This window comes from Mixophyes fleayi, chromosome 7, assembly GCF_038048845.1.
Source record: "Mixophyes fleayi isolate aMixFle1 chromosome 7, aMixFle1.hap1, whole genome shotgun sequence".
NCBI classification, from domain to species: Eukaryota; Metazoa; Chordata; class Amphibia; order Anura; family Limnodynastidae; genus Mixophyes; species Mixophyes fleayi.
The window spans coordinates 45,744,749-45,763,841 of record NC_134408.1 but is presented as its reverse complement, the minus strand read 5'-3'; positions in this window follow the sequence as shown (position 1 = coordinate 45,763,841).

Below are 19,093 nucleotides of genomic sequence, written 5' to 3'. Positions count from 1 at the left end.
TAGTCCCCTATTATCACAGCGGGAGGCAAGCAGCTGGAAAGCAGCAGCCCCAGTATTTCAGGAGTCCACAGGGAGGGACTTCAGGAGGCCGGGCTAAGTCGGTGAGGGAACTCATCTAGACAGGAGGTCTAGTTGGGAGCTGCACAGGGCGGGCCGTGGGTCCCAAAACCCAATTGCAACTTCGTTCAGGCTTCTGAGATGAGCCGGTTGCCCCCACGTGGTGTGGGGTCCGGAGGTATAGATGAAGGAGCGGAGGTATCTTAAAAACTCGCAATTTGGGACTTTTCATCCAGAGCTCCAAAGAAACGTTTCCAGTTCAAATGACGCCCCCCAGCTTGTATCTCTTTCTACCATTCTCACTATCCTTCTGTTTTATCTGGGGTCAATTTTCCTCTAGGCTACAGTCTCATGGACTTTAAACTTCTGCTGCAGTCCCAGAAACATCAAGCTGCTTAGAAATGGTCTTTACCTTTAAAATGCTTGTCTATAATTCTCTTTCTGATCACTCAGACAATTCTCTTCTTTGCTTTCTCTGGTCCATGTTCAGTGCACATGATAATACGAAACAGCAGAGTGACTACTTTTATCGATTAAAATAATCTGAAATACTGATTAGAGGATTGAAGATATGTGTGATAATAATTCACGTAAGCAATTAGTTTGAGATATCCCTATAATCCAAATATTTATAATCTTTTCTAATGGGTACCAACAATCTGTCCAGCCCATTTTAGAATATCTTTGGAGAATAAGCAATAATTTATCAATTTTCACTGTTTCTTTGCTTTATTACCAAAGGCATGCAGGTATACATGAGACAATAGCTTTTAATTGCTTCACTTTCCAGGAGGAATGAAGCATTGTTTCAATAAGCTGTAAAGGTACCAACAAATCTGTCCATGTCTATATATTTCCCTAAGGGCCAGTATACACAGTCTGGTGTGCTGCTAATTGAATAACTTTTTAATTGGTTGCACTGCACACACTACTACTATAAAAGAACAGCAGTACAGGCCCCAATCATCCATATCCTTCAATACAACCATGTCATTACTGGTGATAGCTGATATAATAATGAGACACTAATGCAAGCTTACAATATATAATAGACAAAAAATAAAAACAGGCTTTTAATACAGTTAGGATATTGCTGTTTAGTGCTTACCTGACAACAGTCCCGATATTCCCAGGAAAGTCTTCATTATTGGTGGTCAGAAGGAGTATGACGTCTCAGTTAAGGTTGATGAGAAGGTATTGTGTGTGGTTTGGGTGAATTAGGGGGTGATATGGCTGTATATGGCAGGGTATATGTCCCAATTTTTTAATTGCAAAAGATGGGAAGGTATTTTAGTGTAATGGGAAGGGGTCTTCCTATGGTCTAGGAGGAGACTGCTGCAGGGAAGACATGAATGAGAGAAAATAAAAAGGAAAATACCCCTTTCTGGGTCAATTAAAGTATTTTTGCTGTTACGCTGCCCCATTTGGTGGAAGAGTGAGGGTAACATCATATAGCTTGTTAAATGTAAAAGTTAATTTGCAAAATGTGTGTGAGTGCACATTTTTTTCACCCTTGTGGTATAATAGGCAGTGGTTTTATAGACCACTGCCCATCATTCTGAGATGGCAAAGGGCTACCAATATTTTTAAACACCCAAGCCCCCATCCCATAGCATAGAAGGGTTGTGAAGACCCCAGCCAGGTACAGAAGACAACATCGCTGGGCCCCATAGCAAAATTTGGGGGAGTGTCCAGCAATCCCAGTTCCCCTTCCAGAGGTCCCAACTTTGTTTTTATGAGCATGCCAGCCTTGTGTATCATCATCATCATCACCATTTATGTATATAGCGCCACTAATTCCGCAGCGCTGTACAGAGAACGCACTCACATCAGTTCCTGCCCCATTGGGTCTTACAGTCTGAAATTCCCTAACACACACACACACACACAGGCATACACACACTGTGTATGCTCAGAAAAGGCCCTAGTTCTGCTCTCCTAACCATGTGTAGGGGGTGGCACATGTGTCCATAAACTCTTGCAGTGATGGCAGTTCTAGCACTTTTCAGTGTGAGGCTGGTAGCCTTGTTGAAGGGGGCACGTTGTATTTGCATTCCCCCTGCTGTTCAGCCTAGGACTACATAGTTTGGCCTAATGCTATCATCGACCATGTGTAAACTGATGACAGGCGTATATAATACCTAGTTATAAAGACACATGGCAGAACCAGGATTTTCATATGCTTTCAGTTCACTAAAAGTGTTGTCACTTCATACGGTAAATATTGCACTAAACCGGTGTACTAGTTACTCAATGTTGTTTTTCAGTTCCCAATTAGAGAGAGACAAAACAAAGGATGTCTTGCTCAGGATAAAATATTTTCTACCCTGCAGAAATAAATGAGCAACAAAGGGATTTTGAGGCAATATGATCCCAACCAGCCTTAATAGCAGAGTGTTTTTAGGAAATGACAATATACATAAGTCAATTCACATGATCTATGTTAATAAAACCTCCCTACTGACTTTACTGGATTGTAAAACAATATCATCCTCAGCAATTGTGCTATAGTGTACTATATTATGTGCTTTGAGGGACCAGATGAGCATCAGGGGCCTATTAACCAGGAAAGCTGCTAACTAACTTGCATTATAGAACAATTCATTCTACAATGTCTCTAAAAATGGACATACAATTTCTTGTCAGCTAGATTTAATATCAACTATATTACGATTTCACTTTTCTATATGAGGAAATATGATTTAACAATATTAAATTAAGCATACTTTGTTGAATCCATATATAATATAAAAAAGGAATAGGCTGCGGCTGTGCCTAGTATTAATTACATCTTTCTTAGAGAGCATCCATGGTATATATCCCTGTGGTTCTCCAACTAATTGTTAATTTCTAATTAGTCTGAGCACGTGTTACCAGGGTTTGTTTAGCATGGCATGCTTGTACTTGTAGTTCAACACACACACAAATTGTTTTAAAGAGCACAAATAAAACATCTGCTAATTTGCACATAATCTGCAAGTTATAATATGCTGTACATTCACTATTTCTTTGGGCACCCCAATATGTCTGTGTAGTAAAATGTGATAACTATATATAGTCACTAGAAAACATACCACAATTTGACTTGTAAATCAATTAGCTGCAATGATGATAAATGCATATCCTTCAACATTGCACACACAAAAATGTAATCGTCAAAGAAACCCAAAACTTTAGTGTAAAATGAAAAATGTTTTTATCTCTCTGCTTAGGAGAGAGCATAGAAAAACAAGAAGCCCTATTTGTAAATGTGCTGAGATAGAGCAGTGGGTATGAAGAATGACTATATCTACTGTGAAGCAGAGTCACTGCATCTAATACATTGCATTTACTACAGGACGTGCTGTTCTTAACAGAGCAGAGGAAAAATATCACTAATATAGTGTACTAGGTACTATATTAAAAGTGCATTAATTCATAAGTAACTGGCTCTCCTTTAAAACTCAAGCGCTCAATCGATCAGTTTTAGGAAAATAAAAGTTTATTTAGAGAAAAAAGGTATATTAAAATTTTTCCATTATACTAAGTGCAACCTTTCAAAGAAAAGGCACTATCCAGAACTATACAGTGGAAGGCTGTAGTAGTGATGGAGAAAAAAGCTCCTGTGATGTAAACACCAGACTGTATAACAATATGGGCAGCACGGTGGCTAAGTGGTTAGCACTTCTGCCTTACAGCACTGGGGTCATGAGTTCAATTCCCATCCATGGCCTTATCTGTGTGGAGTTTGTATGTTCTCCCCGTGTTTGCGCGGGTTTCCTCCTGGTGCTCCGGTTTCCTCCCACACTCCAAAAAACATACTGGTAGCTTAATTGGCTGCTAACAAATTGACGCTAGTTTATTTGTCTGTCTGTCTCTGTCTCCATCTGTGTGTGTGTGTGAGTGTGTGTCTGTCTGTGTGTTAGGGAATTTAGACTGTAAGCCCCAATTGGGTGAGTGAGTTTTCTATACAACGCTGTGGAATTAGTGGCGCTATATAAGTAAATGGTAATAATAATAATGTGTATTGAAATTGTTCTGGGGACTCCTTCAGCATTAGAGAGTACCTTCCCAAAAGGTCTTCCCAAGATTGGATGTGATCATCACGTGACCTCCTCCATGTACATTGCCCCTTCCATATCCACAGTATAATGGTCCAGATCCCAAACCCACTCAGAGAGCCCATTTATGTTCAGCAACAGCACCAAGGCAGAGGGACAAGTTTTGCACAATCCAAATAGGAACCACTGCACACAACACAATACACATAAAATATACACATGCCAGTGAATAAAATATATGTGGTAGGAAAATGGTTAGACGCTAATAAATTACCTTACGAGTTAAGGTGTCTATTAGTAAACAAAATACTATAAAAACTAAAATAAGAATACTTATTATTATTAATAATAATACTGTATTATCTGAGAGTTATTCTGCAAGAAAACTTCTAGTAAGTTTCCAGTGACAAGGGGAGCACGTGTGGAATTATATCTCACTCATACATCTTCAGGTATAAGATTTTTGATGTCTTACTAAAAGAGGGGTTCCAATAAGTGTTCACTTCACAAGAGGAAGAAGAAACCTATCACCTTACTGATGGTCCATTTATAATTTGGTTCACTTATTATTTTGTATTTTATAAAAATTGGATTGCACTATGTTTTTTCTTTATGTTTATTTTTTATGACTAATATCGAAACATAAAGTAAAGATTGAGAAAATTTAACGATACATCGCATTCAAAAATTATTTATATTATTATTATTTCGTTGACTAGTAGTCTACTGAGGTAATTTATTGAGGTAATTTATTAGCGCCTAACCATTTTCCTACTACATATATTTTATTTGTATATTTACTAAACCTGTGTATAGTCTGTAGAAAAAGTGTTGGGCTACAGATTATAAGTGGAGCGCTGAAGGTATCTACATATAATATTTTCTTTATATGTAAGTGAATGACAAATATTCTCTGTATAGCTCAGCGTATTTGGTGGCGCCATATATAAACGATAATACATAGTAGTACCTTGCTCCAGCCATTTCTACTACAATGCCTTTCTTTTCCATAATGATAAGAGTTCTGCCTTTTCTTCCATCATGGAGGTCTCCGTTATCTGCCCTTCTGTGTCTTGCCATACTTCCCCATTGAAATGTATGCCACCAGTTATTTAATAAACCTATAGAAATGAAGATCTGGGGCCTGATTCATTAAGGATCTTAACTGAAGAAACTTCTTATTTCAGTCTCCTGGACAAAACCATGTTACAATGCAAGGGGTGCAAATTAGTATTCTGTTTTGCACATAAGTTAAATACTGACTGTTTTTTCATGTAGCACACATATATCAACTTTAAATTTCAATGTACAAATAAGCTATCAAGTATTTGTGTGCTACACGAAAAAACAGTCAGTATTTAACTTATGTGCAAAACAGAATGCTAATTTGCACCCCTTGCATTGTAACATGGTTTTGTCCAGGAGACTGAAATAAGAAGTTTCTTCAGTTAAGATCCTTAATGATTCAGGCCCCTGGTCTTCACCTATAGTATCACCTATTTCCCATTGACCTATATATGCTCATCAATTTTCAGTTGCCCTCAGGTCTCCAATAATATAGGTTTATATAGTACAATGCTGCACACAAAGAATATACTGGAGACAAATACCCTGAATCAACACAGAAAAAATATCAGATGACAAATGGTAACTAAATACAAAAGGCAGAATAGTCAAATATAATCCAAATTAGTAGTATGCAGCAAACATATAGTAGGCGTCACAAACCATGGTCAGAGCAGACAAAGATAATCAATATAAAGGCTAAGGTTAGTGCAGACAGCAGACAAGAATGGTCAATAAACAAGCAGGGACAAAACACAAAAAATTCAGCTAACAGAACAGATACAGAGCAGTGTCTAAGCTAGAAAACACTATAACAGGTGAGCTGCTACTAGCCTTATGAGGCCACCTGAAGCCAATCTCAACAAGTCAAACCCACATAGTGCTGATCAGTGATGCCAAGTACCTGAGTGTCAGGGAAGTTAAGTGATGTCAAGTCCACCAGTAGAAATAGGCTGAGTTGTATTGAAATGCCTCAATCTGACACTGTTTCTATCCCAACCTCTGTTCATAATTCTGACACCCCTTTATCTCAATACACAAAAAATAAGGAAAAGGAACTGACTAGAATGGGTGCACTACAGTCCTATTTAATGGTTAAAACTAACCATGATTGATTGATACTTTGTTATATACCCCTGTCCAAAAAACTTATAATACGACTAAACTGGACAAGTGTAATTAAAAACAGCAAAATATAAGGTGAATAGTGATTTAAGTGGGAATTAAAATGCAATGTATCTTGTCCAATCTCCCTTCTATATAGTAATTGAGTTCTGATTGTAAATTATCTTATAATTGTAGGAACTTATATCCTCTCTAACAATGAGTCCTAAAACATTCACTCAAAAAATTATCCCTAATCTATAGAAGTAGTAAGAATATACCCATAAAATAAATTCCATTAAATATGTGATTTTCAGTAGCATTCAAATCTAGCTGCAGGGATTTAAACCACTCTGATTTATATGGTTCCCTGTATCATATTGGTGAGGGAAGTGAATTGCTCGCTTCCTATTAATAATTCTTTCTCTGGGTTGGGCTATGTTAGAGATCAAATCTTTTATTAACTAAAAATTCTATTAGTATCTAAATAGCTCAAGTAGAGAGTAATGTATCCATGATACGCGTTTCACTGAAGTTTGCTTCAGTGACCCCTTTATCTCAAGTCTACATCTTAAAGTCTCAACTGCCCGCTTTCTTTAGATGTGACACTCCTTCATCATCATCACCATTTATTTATATAGCGCCACTAATTCCGCAGCGCTGTACAGAGAACTCACTCACATCAGTCCCTGCCCCATTGGGGCTTACAGTCTAAATTCCCTAACACACACAGACTAGGGTCAATTTGTTAGCAGCCTACCAGTATGTTTTTGGAATGTGGTAGGAAACCGGAGCACCCGGAGGAAACCCACGCAAACACGGGGAGAACATACAAACTCCTCACAGATAAGGCCATGGTCAGGAATTGAACTCATGACCCCAGTACTGTAAAGCAGGAGTGCTAACCACTATGCTACCGTGCTGCTCCTTGTTTCATTATATCAAAACCTTGCCTGTTGTCTGTCCCACCATCTCTCCCATCTGTTTGTTTAAACTCATTTGTCACCCCTTTTTTCTACCCTGACCCATATGCCTGTGTATCCCCATGATTTATATCAGTCTTGCCTCATGTTTCTTCTCTGTCCCATATTTCATTGTCTATATTATTTCTGTACTTCTCTGGCTGACCAGGTCTCTTGGCTGCTCTCCACTGTCCATTGCTTATACTGTATTGTCCTTATCTATCTTTTTTTTTTCTGTCGTTTCCTTCTTGACTCACCCCATATGTTATGTATGTCCTTTTTAATTTCACTGCCTCTGCCCATGTTTGACTTCATTTTTCACTTGTAGCGGTTGTCCCATGCCTAGTTGTTGATAGCTATATAACAGAGTTATTTGTTGTCTTTGTGTATTCATTTTCTCTGTTCCCCACTCCTTTTCTCTTCTCTTCCTCTCCTTTGCCCCATTCTCTGATTTTGGGCTTCCTCTGAGCATGACTGGTACGTATGCTGATTCTGCACTACTTATTACTTTCTGTGATGTACATACATGTAGTATTCTGTACTTTGCATATTGACCTAAGAGATCACTGAATGTCCCTAACTGTCTAACTCTTAAATAGTCTACAGTATTCTATTGAAAATATATATTTACCCGGGTGAAAATACAGTCAAAAGTACTATCCGGGGTTATGATGTCCCCACTCTCCCAACCAGCATCCTAGGCCATGGGCTACTCTTAGAAATGGGCATTGATGAAATACATCCAATAAGGGGCCTCCATTTTCAATACTGCTCCTGCTAACCCTGGCATATACACTGTCCAATGCCTGGACAAGATATGAAGGTTATATGACTGGGAGGTGCAGGACAGAGATTGAAGGATACTTGCGTATGATTTTCCAATCACTGCAGAGATGCCTGCCTATTGTAAGGATCTGGAGTGAGAGTAAGGTTAATAGACAGCCTGACTTCCTATTGATTTACTCCTATTACTGGCAGTTGTTGCTGGCACAGATCTGCACTGAAGTTACTTCTAAGCAATCCCAGCCACAACCTCAATGATTTCATCAGTCAGGGATCAGCTCATCAAAGGTCAGTGGTACTTTCAGTTATGGTTGGGGACCAGCTGGGGAGGCAATTGTCCCCCTGGCCTTGTTTTATATCTATTTTGTGTGCTGAACCAATATTCATAATCCTCCAGCTTATCTCTAAGTATCTTACTGATGTTGCTGGTTTCTAGTGGATTGATAACGTAGGTAGGTTGTAGCACTTACCATGATCACTTTATTTGTTTACAATTTGTTCAATCTACCCATACAAAGATTGTTGGTTTGACATAGAACAAAAAATAACAGAGAAGACTTTCACACATATACACATTCTACAATACAAATAAAGGAAAAATAAGGTTTAAGTTCTATGTCACATTTTTCTCATGTCTTGTCTAACCTTGCAATCCGCATTAAATATATTGATGTGAACCTCTTTAAAGGCCAATTACATCTTATACCTAAAAGTACATATTGCCACTCCCTGCAGTTAACGTGAGTTTGATACTACAGTCAATGCAATCAAAAACAGATGTAAAGCGGTTTAAAATATCTGTTAGGGCTAATAAAATTTCAATTACAGCTTCCACTTTAACAACGTTAAATCAAGCCTGGAGGATTCACATAAAGCTCTTCTCATATAAATTACACCTGAATCTGTTTTTAACACTTACAAAAGCATCAGTTATTAACCTTTACAAAGATATGCAAACTTTAATTTTATAATAAACCATCAGCGTTCTGCCCCATTAGATGTTTTATTGAGTTATTCCCGCTGCCAATGGCGTAATCAGATTTATTTGCATTGTGACATTATCCTCTCCATTTAATTTCTTAAGCAATATTCATTTCAAAATGCTCAACGTGTCTTTCACCGTTTCTATTTTATCTTTGTGTCAAAATGTAACTATCCAGATATTTTTGTATGGAGAGTGTCAAGGGTCTCTATGTGAATCTTAGTTTTATCTCAGCACTACAAGACTTTCTTTGTAGAGCAAGTATTCTGCTCTACACAGATAAAAAGAACAAACATTTGTTTTAGAAGTTCTCACATCTTTAGATTTTTGAGGAATTGCTTATCTATATATAGCATCATTAGAGGGACTGCCCTGTAAGTGGGAGATGTATTTTTTTTTTTTACATTCTGCTCAAAATGTGTTATGCATTTAAAGAAGAGGTGTATCTACCATATAAAAGCCTAGTGGCGTGTGTCTGTGTGTGAAAAAAAAAAAACCAAGCTGCAGCGCCACCTGCTGGGCGAAGTTATACACTGACCTACTAAATTCTTAGTGTGTGTGAAAAAAAACAACTCAGAAAGGGCTGAAATTTGGTATACTAAGATGTTTTTAATTTGTTAATTTAATTTGTTAATTGTTAAAAGTGTTTATAAAGATTTTAAAAAAATATATATATATTTCTTGAAGGAGAAGTGACAGTTGGGAATGGTTGGTGGTTGCCGGGTGTGACAGTGGGGAGTGGTTGGTGGTTGCCGGGGGTGACATAGCGAGAGGAGTGTGATACTCAGGACCGCTGAGAGAGATCCCTGTGTCTGGATAGATGCTGCGCTAAAGATGAAGGATGAGGTGATGGAGAAAAATGATGAGGTGGTGACATGTGGACAAAACCACGTTAAAAAAGGGCGCTTGCGTCGGGAAGTAACGCTCTTCCCCTGAGAAGGCATGGGCTAAGGCCCAAATGCATGACAAGAACCTTTTTAACACCTTAAGTAGCTTGATTTGACTAGAATGCATGAGTATCATGCACGGGTTAACTTGTATATATATATATATATATATATATACACACACATATATATATCTACATATACATACATACATACATACATATATATGCATATACATACATATGCATACATATATGTATGTTTATGGGCTTGACTGTATATCAGTCATATATGAAGTTCAAATTAGCAGTATTTTAGGAGATTTTTAGGAGCAGGTTTTAATCAAGGAAACCATAAATTGATATTAGGACATACTTGCCAACTCTCCCGGAAAGTCCGGGAGACTCCCGAAATTCGGGTCGGTTTCCCGGACTCCCGGGAGAGCTAGCATTTCTCCTGCATCCCGCAATTCCCTTGCTAAAATGACACGATTCTCAGTGAATCGCGTCATTTTGGCCCCACCCACGCCCCTCTCCCGGATGTCGCCTGAAAGTAGGCAAGTATGTATTAGGAATGATTTTGAAGTTAATTTTTTTTTTACTTTTCCATGAACCCCAATAGTGGCCTGTAATCCTAATAATGGTCATGCAGATCTTTTGCACTTGGGCAGAAAATAGGTTTGGATGGATATGGGGCATAGCTTAGTTTTCCTGATTTCACAAGGCATATTTTTAGGGATATAAATATGGCAACATTATAGGGAGACTTCCTTATTTTCAGACATAGATAAAAAGCATTCTATTTGTCTTCATTTGTAATAATTTAATGTGAGTTACCACTGTTTTGCAAATATAAAATTAAATATTAAATAGTGACTGCAACTGAGCAGTGCCCCAAGTTGACAGATGATTGTTTCTGTGGACATTAGAAAATAACACGGTAATTAATTAAAACTGGAGCTTAATGGATACGTGCTATAAGCCATATCAACCAATCACATCTTGTAATTTTTCTAGTACAGTTTACAACAGGAAGGCAAATAACTGATTGGTTAATATGTAATGCACTACTATTTTCCTATGCATTCGTTTTTACAAATATAACCGCTTATCATCTAATCAAATCTGTGTTCTGTTGCCTTAATGTCTCTGTACCATAAGACAACTCACATGTGCTTATATCAACACAAGCCCAGCTACAAATGATGGAGTCATTTTGTCTGTAAGATTAAAAAAAACAACATGATTTCAAAGGCCTTTTTTGTACTTATTCGATTTTGAAGGTTAAATCTCGCAGTGTTACTGTAGGTTGTAATTGTCCTAGTTTCAAAGAGTCGCAGATATGAATAGGCTGCAGGGTGAATGACTAGAACATTATTAAGACACATGCTGATTTACAAAAGGAATATACAAGACTTCAGCTCCCCTGTGCCAGTGAGAAAAACTAATGGGTCTGCACCCTTCCATTAATACAACCAATATAAAGACAGGGGTCAGATTTATTCTGAATTTCTGTCAGCAACAAAAGACTAAATAAATAAATGAATAAAATAAAAATCCGAAGGCTATAAAGTGAGATTGACCACCGCCATGTTCTCTTAGAAAATAGGTACATACTACTAGCACACATACTATACTACATACACTAGAAAAGAACCACGCAAGCTACAGGACACTTTCTCTACCCTCCCCCACCTCTATGAATTTATACTGGTAGTTATAGCTTGCACCAATGAAAAAAGGAAGAAAACGACTTTAACACATGTTACATGCAAAGTATACAATAATATTTTTTTGAAAAAACAGTTCTCTTATCAGTGCACAGTCGTTTCCAATTGGTAGTTACACAGCTCTGGTATATCATGGGTTGAACTTAGCAATAAAATGCCTATTCTCTATTTGTACAAATAACATAGCATATCTAGAAGCATAAGCCTTGAAGTAAGGAACTACATTATTTCTTACAGGAAAAAGTACTGATATAACATGACACTTAAAGAAATCCCTTTAACTCATACACACACACACATACACATTCTACAACCTACCTTGTGTAATATGCTTTAATGATATTCATCTTGATGGACATTTTAGTATAAATAAGGCCTAATGGTTAATATGTGATTATAAAATATTTGGTTCTATGCTAAGGGTGCTCTTTTTTATATTTTATGTAGGATTTTGGGTTATGCTGTAGACGTAAGGATCCGAAATATTGGTGTTAAGAAAAGTGAGAGAGAGAGCCATATATATACAGTGGCGCTGTGAAAATTTAGAAACGACAGTATGAAAAATGTAATTGGAACGTAAGTGAATGAAATGTGATAGTTTTACAATTAAGACTGTAGAAGTTGCGGTATGGCATTCCACCGTATAGCAGCCCACTTTCACCACTGTACATACACGTCTGTGTCTGTGTGTGTGTAGGGGCTTTTACTGTTTTCCTGAGCAGAGAGGCAGCACAGAATACAGTTTCACCCTTTTATCCACCAGGTGAAGCAGGGAAGAGACAAGGACCAATGGCCAGGGTCTTGAATTATGAGTGTCAGTGCTGTTATTGCAGTGCCAGCATTCTGTTAGGGAATAGTAGGCTCTAAACATATGAAATTTAACTCAATGGGCTTCTCATGCATTACCTATATTTACTATTACAAACTTCAAATTTAACAAGAGTCCACAAATGAAAAATAGGTCATATTGAATACAGAAATCTTCAATGCACTGTAAATATTTTAGACTATATTGAACTACACACCACTGCAATGATGTGCCAACAGTTATAAATATTAACATGGGTTAGCAGTTTGAAAGGAGTGAGAAAAGTCACAGAAAAGATTATTTAATAACATTATGTAACAGTGAAAAACCACTAAAACCATACCAACCAATCAGACATTTGCTTTCATTGTGTAGCTTGAACTAGACAAATGAAAGCTGATTGCCAATTGACTGACAGATTTCAGGATATATTTGCTCCTTTGAGAAATGTTGGTAAATAACAGAATGAATAATAGAGCAAAGTGGCCTAGTGGTTAGCACTTCTGCCTCACAGCACTGGAGTCATGAGTTCGATTCCCGACCATGGCCTTATCTGTGTGGAGTTTGTATGTTCTCCCTGTGTTTGCGTGGGTTTCCTCTGGGTGCTCCGGTTTCCTCCCACACTCTCAAAAAAACCATACTGGTAGGTTACTTGGCTGCTATCAAAAATTGACCCTAGTCTCTCTCTCTCTGTCTGTATCTCCCTCTCTGTCTGTCTGTCTCTCCCTCTCTGTCTGTCTGTCTGTCTGTCTGTGTGTGAGTGTGTGCCTATATTAGGGAATTTAGACTGTAAGCTCCAATGTGGCAGGGACTGATGTGAATGAGTTCTCTGTACAGCGCTGCGGAATCAGTGGCGCTATATATATATATAAATAAGATGATGATGATGATGATAAACAGTACTTACTTTCTTTACTGCAATGTGTCCATTGAAAGAGAAACAAGATTATGTTTTTAATTGTACAAGAATAGGAAGCTTTTGTTAAAAAGTCATTCTAAATTATTTTAAAAGTGCTAACTACAATTTGATTTTATAATTGCAGCCATGGATTTAGATTTACTGGCTTGTTTGTGTTTTAAAAATTATCTGCATAACCTATTGTGATATATTGTGCAAAAGTCAAAAACATATGACATATAGGGGTAAATGTATTAACCTCCGGATTGTTGAACTCCCGCGAGTTTGCCGTCTTCAGCGCTTAAATTTAAAGCGGCGCTGCCTTATAAAGGGAAACAATCCGGAGGTTAATACATTTACCCCATAATGTTCAGTGGAGGGCTGGCAAATTTTAGCCTGGGGGGGCAAAACTCGACTCAGCAGCCTACTTTAAAGAAAAAAAAATGCAGATGGCCCAGTGACCCAGCACAAGGTAGCCCGCTAAGGGACCTGCCCAGGGGAGCAGATGCCCCCCTGCTCCCAAGCCCAGCCTGCCCCTGATAATGGTTGACATAATTGGTGGACATGATGTCACATTACACTAATAGGAGATGACTATTATTTTGTAGGTGTTAAGAGGCCTCCAAAAAAGCAGGGCCACCATTTGGGAGGGCGAGAGTCAGGTGTAAACACAGGATTTCTAAAGTGGGCTTCAAAAATTATTTCAACACAAAAATCACCTTGCTGCAATACAGGAGACTGAGAAACATGACATACCATTGTAAATAGCTTCTAGTCTTGTGTTTTGGCTACTGACCTATATGTTAACATTCTTTTCTTTACCTAATATTGTCTGAACTACTGCATGAAACCTTTAGAAATATACTGTAGACTAAGTTGATTGTTTCCTTTTTATACTCCAAACCTAACTTACTCATACAATATTTCCTATGTTCTGGTGCGGTCTCATAACTGAGCTTCAGGCAGACCATCTTTCCAATAAACTCCATCAGGACCTGGGTCTCCCTATTTGTAAAAACTCAAGTTTATACTCAAATGATGCTAGACACATGCTGTAGTTAGACACTATTCTGGTTTTGGTCCACTACAGAACCTATAACAATAGGATCTGAACTACAATGTCATGATTTACGCTTGCGCAGTAATAAAATGTCTATAGGACTAAAACGCTATATATAGATGTTGATTTGTTTTGATAAACTCAGAGTTCTTGCAACACCAGACCTGTGTGTGTTGACTTACTTTCCAGCCATTTTGATACACCTTATCTGATCACTGACCACTCAAGAGATATTGCCAGCAACTTCATTGAGTTGACTTATCTTACAACTGGAATATTGTCCAAATATATTTACTTTATCAGCACACAAAACACTACAAGACTTTACTATGTGTTTTGTATATTTGTTGCAACAGATTTCATTAGGATCGTTAGTCAGTTTAGTGTTAGTTTAGTGTAAAATAAACTTGACATTTGTGAGACCAAAATCTAATATTTATAAGGGTCTCTATGTACATAAATCTGACAATTTCTTGCCTTCTCTTGATTTTTGAAGGCCCTACTACTGATTAGTCTGCAGCTGCTAATAGGAAGCAGCCTGTTAACTATTAACAGGCTTCCATTTGGTTACTATGACAACAGTAATAGCATGATCACCAGAGGGAGCTTCAGTAAGACTGAGGATATGACAAACTAAATGAAACTCAAGACATTATATGCTGACAATTGAGGCGAGTTGCGGGTCCCAAAGAAGCTGCACCTCTTGTCACCAAGGAAGTTCAGTGTGACCATTACAGTTTCCTGAACAGACAAGCACTGTATAAGGTCTAGCACGAGAATTGCAACTACATATGGTAAAGCACTGGGTAAGTTCCTCGCATTGACATTCTCTGCCGATGGATTCATTCACAATGTCAAAGTATTTACTTAAGAAATGAGCACAACTCACAAAACTACAAGCAATAAAGAATCTGTTAACAATATACCAATGACACCGACAAAGCTCAACGCAAAAATCCCATTTTCCCCTTTTTTTGAGCAGACCAATATTTATATATTTAAGTGTGTTTGGCTAGGATCTTAGCACATATTCAATTAATTTTCAAAATTGCTTACGAACAGGCAAGCAGGAGATAAAGTGAATGGGGTTAAAACAATCTGTAGCCAAACAGAGCTAAAATGTTAATGGCAGCACAGACTATTCAATGTCAACCACCTGCTTCATGTCCATTTATAGGCAAGTGTGAAGTGGTAGGGGACAGTCCAACAGGTCGTCAAGCTGAGCATTTAAACATTAGCAACAGCATAGAGTAGTAATGTCAAACTTCTGTCTAGAGATGCTTGAACCAGACCTCTATCGTTTCTCAACTGCTTTGACAAATAATTACAAAAATTCAACAACATTTCTCAATTTTTTTTATCAATTAAAAAAATCCAACTAAATTCAAGACAGTAGAAGAGGTTTGGCCATGTTTGATCCTGCTCGATTATGTTTGAACCTAAATTGATACATTTGAACTGTTTTTAATGGTGAACAGCGAATCTCGAATGCAAACAGCGAATTTCAAACAAAGTAGTGTGCAGTTTAATTTGAAAAATTTTTAAAATAATTTTCAATCATTTAAAATGGTTTAAAAATAGTATTTAAAAATAAAAATATTTTAAAAAAGACTGAATTTAAAGTGAACCGCAAACGGTAAACTTCAAATGCGGACAGAAAACTTTTGACGCAACTGGCGAACACAAACTGCAAATGACAGTCAGAAATTTGAACCATAAAGTTGACTCAGAAACAATTTTACCCCAAACACGATTGTGATCATCAAACCAGTGAAGTTTTATCAAATTTAAACATTTTCCTCCAACATTACTCTGGTGAAGCAAGATTGTGGTGTGAAATGCTCATCTATAACCGAGCAAAGTTCATGCATCCAACTTGTTAACTTTGCATAAGTGAAATTGGAAATAACTTTTCTATTGCTTAGAAAAATTTTAACATATATTGTTTTTATTTTATTTTTATACATGAAACTATGCTTCTGGGTTCTTCTTTCTAGATTATTGAAGAAATTAATTCAATTAACTTGTGGGAAATCTGATTTTATGTAGCAGTTTAGCAGTTAGAGCTCAGCATCTGACAGAAAATCTTTAACAACATACAGCGGCATTGTAAGGACAACCTATGAATGGCACATCCAAAGCTAGTATAATCACTTATCATATGCTAATTTCACAATCAAAGCAGCAACCTGAAGTGGCAAAGCTGGTGATTGCAGTGTCAAGATCTGTATAATTCTCCAGACAGAAAATTGCAAGTCTGCCTGAAGGGGAGAAACAAGTAATAAAGTTCAAGAACTTGAGTCAGTAGGATGGTTATTCTAAAATGCTGCGTACTGTACAGGCGCTTCAAGTAAGCAAGAAAGGTGCAAATGAGATTTTGGCCTCTCAGTGGTATTGCGGAGTTAAAAGTCACGGACATCATACTGTGGAACCATTTGTGTCTCAGTGGGGGACAGACGAAAAATTGCTTCTGACTTTCCTTTGATCGTACACTAATTACTTTAATGTTCTCAATGAACTATCAGTTTGCAGCATTCCTACTGAATGAATTAAAAGCCTCCCCCCAGCTGAGATTACAGATCTGCAAACGGAGACTCGAAATGTTAAGAGGTTGCAAAGGGAGCCAGACACACTAGGCAGAACAGATGTTTTATGAAGCCACATTTTGTCAATGGGCTATTGAAGAGGTTTCATTTCAGATTATCCCCATTGATTTGAGTATTTTACACATACAATATAAAAAAATTGTTCTTCTGCAATATTTCTTCAACAAAGTAAGTGCACCATTAAGATCAACGTAAGCTAATCATATATTTAAATACATTTTAATTATAAAATGTAGCAAAAAGTTAGCAAAAAATTAGCATTTAGAGGAAAAAACTATGTATGTACAGAAAATGGGGACTCGAATCTATTCCGAGATTTAGCTGATTTTTTAAAAACATTTTTCACCCATTGCTATAGTACATAGGATATGTAGTCATCCACATTAATCCCTATGGGGCAGGAACTGAAGTAAATGACTACATATACAGTGCTGCGTAATATGATTAGCACTATATCACTAAAAGATCAATGCTAATGTATTCTTTCAATTTGGAATTGATGACTCCTTATCCACTTTATGGTCGTTGTTGCAAAAAGTTTGTTAGACAAGTATTTGTATTGACCTTGAATATATTTATACATAGTAATTATCTTTACATTTTTTTAATGTTTTTTTTTCAAAGTAAACAAACACAGTTTTTTAAATGTCTGTTTAAGTTAACCTTTGTATCCTCTTTATTAATGAGTTGTTCCCCTCTTATTCCTCTCTAGTTCTTCTATGTCCTTCTTACAGTGTGATGCAAAAAACTGTGCCCCATAAATAACATATGGTCAAACTATTGAGTTCTAAAATGGTAATACCATTATGCCTTTGCAGAAGCTGCCTGACACTGTACTGCTAGTTAGCTTTCTTTCAACTAGTATTTCTAAGTCATTTTTATCTCCATTTCATAAATCTAATTCCATTTAATATGTAAGGGGCATATTATTTTTACTATAGCCTAGATGAACAACATTACACATATATATTGACAGTTAAACAATCCTTTGCTAGAGTAAGCAAGTATGAAAGCTGTCACCCAGTTGCAAAGTGGATCACATACGCCACGGCTAGTATTAGATCTGCGTCCAATATCCACTATTAATGCAGCTGGTTTTAGACAGTTTTTTAAGTTCTTGTGTCCCCATTACCAAATTCCATCACAACACCATTTTACTAGAAAAGCTATTCCTCACCTGTACAGGAAGGTTCGTAAAAATGTAATTATTGGGCAACAAAATGCCATTCTACCCACTGTACACTTAACCACAGATATGTGGACAAGCGGAAATGGGCAAACTAAAGACTATATGACTGTGATAGCCCACTTGGTTGATGATTCACCTTCACCAGCAGGAAGAGCAGCTGCATGTACCCAACAAAGTCAGATTTTTCCGAGGCAGGCTACTCTGTGTATCACTGGCTTCACTAAGAGGCATACAACTGACAATCTGTTACAAAAAGTAAGGGATGTCATTGCAACATGGCTTATCCCGCTTGGACTTTCATCAGTATATGTAATTTCTGATAATGCCACCAATATTGTGAGAGCATTACAGCTGGGTGAATTCCATCACATTCTCTGTTTTGCTCACACAAACTTGGTTGTGCAGAGCTTTTTGAAAAATAACAGGTACATGCAGGTGGTGCTGTCTGTTGGCTGGATATTTCCGACATTCAGAAACAGCATGTAGGAGATTGCAACAGCTACAAGAAGAATTTAATTTGCCCTGCCACCAATTCAAGCAAGAGGTGGCAACAAGGTGGAATTCCACCCTGTATATGCTTCTAAGGATGGAGGAACAGCGAAAAGCCATCCAAGCTTACTCCACAAGTCTTGACATTGGGAAAGGAGTGGGAATGTATTTTACTCAAGCGTGGGAAGGAGAATACTTTCCATGTTGTGCAAGGTGCTGAAACCATTCGAAGTAGTCAACTGTGAAGTGAGTTCACACACTGCTAGCTTAAGCCAAGTGATTCCCTTAATTAGACTTTTGGAAAAGCAGCTTGAGAAACTGAAGAAGAAACTGAAACAAAACAATTATGCTAAGTATGTCGGACTTGTAGATCAAGTACTTTATTCGATTCGCCAGGATCCAAGAGCTATCAAATTTTTGAAATCGGTCACTAC